This window comes from Panulirus ornatus, chromosome 19 (genome assembly GCF_036320965.1).
Source record: "Panulirus ornatus isolate Po-2019 chromosome 19, ASM3632096v1, whole genome shotgun sequence".
NCBI classification, from domain to species: Eukaryota; Metazoa; Arthropoda; class Malacostraca; order Decapoda; family Palinuridae; genus Panulirus; species Panulirus ornatus.
Window position 1 is genome coordinate 43,520,748 of NC_092242.1, and position 4,903 is coordinate 43,525,650.

General features: G+C 42.2%; 1 protein-coding gene across 1 annotated transcript in view; it reads right to left on the reverse strand.

Annotated features, from left to right (window-relative positions):
- Positions 1-4,903, reverse strand: part of LOC139755696 (glutamate receptor ionotropic, kainate glr-3-like) — a 59,699-nt gene that overhangs the window by 30,226 nt on the left and 24,570 nt on the right. The gene's annotated exons all lie outside the window — the stretch shown is intronic.

A 4,903-nucleotide genomic window follows, 5' to 3' on the forward strand; every position in this document is an offset into this window, starting at 1 on the left:
CTCATCCAGGCCCCACAGAACTTTCCCTGAACATGCCCTGGTTCAATCCAATGACAGCACGTCGACTCCGGTATACCACATCGTTCCAATTCACTCTATTCCTTGCACGCCTTTCACCCTCCTACATGTTCAGGCCCCGATCACTCAAAACCTTTTTCACTCTACCTTTCCACCTCCGATTTGGTCTCCCACTTCTCCTCGTTCCCTCTACCTCTGACACATATATCCTCTTGGTCAATCTTTCCTCACTCATTCTCTCCATGTGACCAAACCATTTCAAAACACCCTCCCTTGTTATATCAACCACAGCTTCATATTACCACCCATCTCTCTTACCCAATTATTACTTACTCGATCAAACCACCTCACACCACATATTGTCCTCAAGCATCTCATTTCCAGCTCATCCATCCTCCTCCGCAGAACTCTATCCATAGCCCACGCCTCGCAACCATATAACATTGTTGGAACCACTATTCCTTCAAATATACCCATTTTTGCTTTCCGAGATAATGTTCTCGACTTCCACACATTCTTCAAGGCTCCCAGAACTTTCGCGCCCTCCACCACCCTATGATTCACTTCCACTTCCATGGTTCCATCCGCCGCCAAATCCACTCCCAGATGTCTAAAACACTTCACTTCCTTCACTTTTTCTCCATTCAAACTTACCTCCCAGTTGACTTGACCCTCAACCCTACTCTGGCTAAGAAACTTGCTCTTATTCACATTTACACTCAGATTTCTTTTTTCACACACTTTACCAAAGTCATCCACCAGTTTCTGCAGATTCTCACATGAATCAGCCACCAGCGTTGTATCATCAGCGAACAAGAACTGACTCACTTCCGAAGCTCTCTCATCCACAACAGACTGCATACTTGCCCCTCTTTCCAAAACTCTTGCATTCACCTCCCTAACAACCCCATCCATAAACAAATTAAACAACCATGGAGACATCAAACACCCCCGCCGCAAACCAACATTCAGTGAGAACCAATCACTCTCCTCTCTTCCTACACGTACACATGCCTTATATCCTCGATAAAAACTTTTCACTGCTACAAACAATTTGCCCCCCCATACCACGTATTCTTAATACCTTCCAAAGAGCATCTCTATCAACTCTATCATATGTCTTCTGCATATCAATAAATGCTACATAGAAATCCATTTACTTTTCTGAGTCTTTCTCACGTATATTCATCTAAGCAAACACCTGATCAACACATCCTCTACCACTTCTGAAACCACACTGCTCTTCCCCAACTTGATGCTCTGTACATGCCTTCACCCTCTCAATCAATACCCTCCCATATAATTTCCCAATAATACTGAACAAACTTATAACTCAGTAATTTGAACACTCATTCTTACCCCCTTTGCCTTTGTACATTGCCACTATGCAAGCACGCCTCCAATCCTCCGGCATCTCACCATGAGTCATACATACATTAAATTACCTTACCAACCAGTCAACAATACAGTCACCCCCTTATTGATATATTCCACTGCAGTACTATCCAAACCCGCTGCATTGCCGGTTTTCATCTTCTGCAATGCTTTTACTACCTCTTCTTTGTTTACCAAATCATTTTCCCTAACCCTCTCACTTTGCACACCACCTCGACCAAAACACCCTATATCTGCCACTCTATCATCAAACACATTTAACAAACCTTCAAATTACTCACTCAATCTCGTTCTCACATCACCATTACTTGTTATCACCTCCTCATTAGCCCCCTTCACTGAAGTTCCCATTTGTCCTCTTGTCTTAAGCACTTTATTTACCTCCTTCCAAAACATCTTTTTATTCTACCTCTTTTTCACCTCTTGCACCTTTATCTTGATCTCCTGTCTCTTTCTTTTATACATCTCCCAATCATTTGCATTGTTTCCCTGCAAAAATCGTCCAAATGCCTCTCTCTTCTCTTTCACTAATGCTCTTTCTTCTTCATCCTACCACTCACTACCCTTTCTAATCTGCCCTCCTCTCACCCTTCTCATGCCAAAAGAATCTTTTGCGGAAGCCATCACTGCTTCCCTAAATCCATCCCATTCCTCCCCCATTAACCCTACGTCCTTTGTTCTCACCTTTTTCCATTCTGTACTCAGTCTCTCCTGGTACTTCTTCACACAAGTCTCTTTCCCCAGATCATTTACTCTCACCACTCTTTTCACCCCAATATTCTCTCTTCTTTTCTGAAAACCTCTACAAATCTTCACCTTCGCCTCCAGAAGATAATGATCAGGTATCCCTCCAGTTGCACCTCTCAACAGATTAACATCCAAAAGTTGTTCTTTCGCGCGCCTATAAATTAACACGTGATCCAATAACGCTTTCTGGCCATCTCTCCTCCTTGCATACGTATACTTATGTATATCTCTCTTTTTAATCCAGGTATTCCCAATAACCAGTTCTTTTACAACACATAAATCTACAAGCTCTTCACCATTTCCATTTAAAACACTGAGCACCCCATGTACACCAATTAATCCCTCAACTGCCATATTACTCACCTTTGAATTCAAATCACCCATCACTATAACACGGTAACGTGCATCAAAACTACTAACACACTCACACAGCTGCTCCCAAAACACCTGCTTCTCAGGATCTTTCTTCTTATGCCCAGTTGCATATGCACTAATAATCACCCATCTCTCTCCGTCCACTTTCAGTTTTACCCATATCAATCTAGAGTTTACCTTCTTACACTCTGTCGCATACTCCCACCACTCCTGTTTCAGAAGTAGTGCTACTCCTTCCCTTGCTATTGTCCCCTCACTAACCCGTGACTTTACTCACAAGACATTCCCAAACCAGTCTCTCTCTTTACCCTTGAGCTTCGTTTCACTCAGAGCCAAAACATCCAGGTTCCTCTCCTCAAACATACTACCTATCTCTCCTTTATTCACATCTCGGTTACATGCACAAACATTTAGACACCCCAATCTGAGCCTTCGAGGAGGATAAGCACTCCCCGCGTGACTCCTTCTTCTATTTCCTCTTTTAGAAAGTTAAAATACAAGGAAGGGAGAGTATGTTTGAGGAAAGGAACCTGAATGTTTTGGCTCTGAGTAAAACGAAGCTCAAGGGTAAAGGGGAAGATTGGTTTGGAAATTTCTTCGGAGTAAAGTCAGGGGTTAGTGAGAGGACAAGACCAAGGGAAGGAGTAGCACTACCCCTGAAACTGGAGTGGTGGGAGTATGTGATAGACTGTAAGAAAGTAAACTGTGAATTGATATGGGTAAAACTGAAAGTGGACGCAGAGAGATGGGTGATTATTGGTACATATGCATCTGGGCATGAGAAGAAATATCATGAGAGGCAAGTGTTTTGGGAGCAGCTGAGTGTGTGTGTTAATAGTTTTGATGCATGAAACTGGGATATAGTAATGAGTGATTTAAATTAAAAGGTGAATAATGTGGCAGTTGAGGGAATAATTGGTGTACATAGGGTGTTCAGTGTAGTAAATGGAAATGGTGAAGAGCTTGTAGATTTATATGCAGAAAAAGGACCGGTGATTGGGAATACCTGGTTCAAAAAGAGAGATATACATAAGTATACGTATATAAGTAGGAGAGATGGCCAGAGAGCGTTATTGGATTACGTGTTAATTGATAGGTTCGCGAGAGACTTTTGGATGCTAATGTGCTGAGAGGTGCAACTGGAGTCATGTCTGATCATTATTTTGTTTAGGCGAAGGTGAAGATTTGTAGAGGTTTTCAGCAAAGAAGAGAGAATGTTGTGTTGAAAAGAGTGGTGAGAGTATTTGAGCTAGGGAAAGAAAGTTGTGTGAGGAATAACCAGGAAAGTCTGAGTACAGAATGGAAAAAGGTGAGAACAAAGGAGGTAAGGGGAGTAGGGGAGGAATGGGATGTATTTAGGGAAGCAGTGATGGCTTGTGCAAAAGATGCTTGTGGCATGAAAAGTGTCGGAGGTGGGCAGATTAGAAAGGGTAGTGAGTGGTGGGATGAAGAAGTAAGATTATTAGTGAAATAGAAGAGACCGGGATTTGAACAATTTTTCCAGGAAAATAATGCAAATGTGTGAGAGATGTATAAGAGAAAGAGGTAGAAGGTGAAGAGAAAGGTGCAAGAGGTAAAAAAGAGGACAAATGAGAGCTGGGATGAGAGACTATCATTAAATTTTAGGGAGAATGAAAACATGTTTTGGAAGGTGGTAAATAAAGTGCTAAGACAAGGGAGCAAATGGGAACTTCAGTGAAGGGGGCTAATGGGGAGGTGATAACAAGCAGTGTTGTTGTGAGAAGGAGATGGAGTGAGTATTTTGAAGGTTTGTTGAATGTGTCAGATGATAGAGTAACAGATATAGGATGTTTTGGACGAGGTGGTTTACAAAGTGAGAATGTTAGGGAAAAGGATTTGATAAACAGAGGAGAGGTAGTAAAAGCTTTGCGGAAGATGAAAGCCGGCAAGGCAGCGGGTTTGGATGGTATTGCAATGGAATCTATTAAAAGAAGGGGTGACTGTATCATTGACTGGTTGGTAAGGTCATTCAATGTATGTATGACTCATGGTAAGGTGCCTGAGCATTGGCGGAATGCTTGCATAGTGCCTTTGTACAAAGGCAAAGGGGATAAGAGTGAGTGCTCAAATTACAGAGGAATAGGTTTCTTGAGTATTCCTGGTAAAGTATATGGGAGGGTAATGATTGAGAGGGTGAAGGTATGTACAGAGCATCAGATTGTGGAAGAACAGTAGGTTTCAGAAGTGGTAGGGGATGTGTGGCACAGGTGTTTGCTTTGAAGAATGTATGTGAGAAATAATTAGAAAAGCAAATGGATTTCTATGTAGCATTTATGGATCTGGAGAAGGCATATGATAGAGTTGATGGAGATGCTCTACGGAGGGCATTAAGAATATATGGTGAGGG